We start from the raw sequence: 1137 nt of genomic DNA, 5'->3' as shown, positions 1-1137 counted from the left end.
ACTGCCTGGTTTAATCAGGTGCTAGGGCTGTACTCCAACATTAACCAAAGGAAAGAAAGGCTACAACAAGCTATGGGGAGGTCTTCAGCCTGCATGTCAACATCGGTTGCTGCCATTGCAGCCTTGCTAGGAGCTACAAACATAGCTAGACAATATCATGAACGTAGAAGACAAGGTTACATGTACCAGGCCTGTCTTTATCTGAGAGCCAACCTTCCCCCATATTGGATCACTGGTTCTGAGAACCAAGGTCTGTTCAACGATCTTAGAGCTCCCACCAACTATGACAGAAGGCAGAGTAAATGTACTAAACTGAATATTCTCCATAAAACTCAAGGTGTGTGTACATGAGGAGTGGCAATGGAGTGCTGGCAACAGCATCTTGAACTTTTCTTGCAGGCCTAAGATGAGGCTGATTTCTGCATGACATATTTCTTATCTTTTTTTTTAAGATTTTATTTATTTATTTGACAGAAAGAGACACAGCAAGAGAGGGGACACAAGCAGGGAGGAGTGGGAGAGGGAGAAGCAGGCTTCCTGCTGAGCAGGGAGCCCAATGCAAGGCTCGATCCCAGGACCCTGGCATCATGACCTGAGCCAAAGGCAGATGCTTAACGACTGAGCCACCCAGGTGCCCCAACATATTTCTTATCTTAAGTAAAAAATCCTGAAGTGCAATTTAGTAGAAGGCAAGATGCTTCATGGTCTCTCAAACCCAGTAAGATTATCTTGTGAGTCTCCTGGGATCAGAAGGTATTTCTACCATATCAGTTGTGTCTTTGCTCTTATATTCCACAATGCGTTGCCAGGAATGATCACATAAAAGGAATTTAATTTTTCTTTTTGAGTGGAAGATTCATAAATATGCCCCAACCTTGACTCCTGCTTAAAGGAATACAGAGGTCATGGAAGTAGAAGTTCTCCTGCAGGCCCATCCCAAGGATTCTTGAGTTATTCTGTTTTTCTTGGACATTGAATGACTTGAAGATATCTTGGCACTGCATCACCATGCAATACTTGGCTAGACCCACATTTCCCATTTTTGTCTTGAGCATGTACAGCTCAACTGTAAACCTCAGGCCACTCTGTATGCAGTCTGTTTAGCAGCACAACAGAGAAAGCATTAGCAAATAAAGC

The sequence above is a fragment of the Phoca vitulina genome, unplaced genomic scaffold (genome assembly GCF_004348235.1).
Source record: "Phoca vitulina isolate PV1807 unplaced genomic scaffold, GSC_HSeal_1.0 scaffold28, whole genome shotgun sequence".
NCBI classification, from domain to species: Eukaryota; Metazoa; Chordata; class Mammalia; order Carnivora; family Phocidae; genus Phoca; species Phoca vitulina.
Note: the sequence above shows the minus strand (reverse complement) of the source record.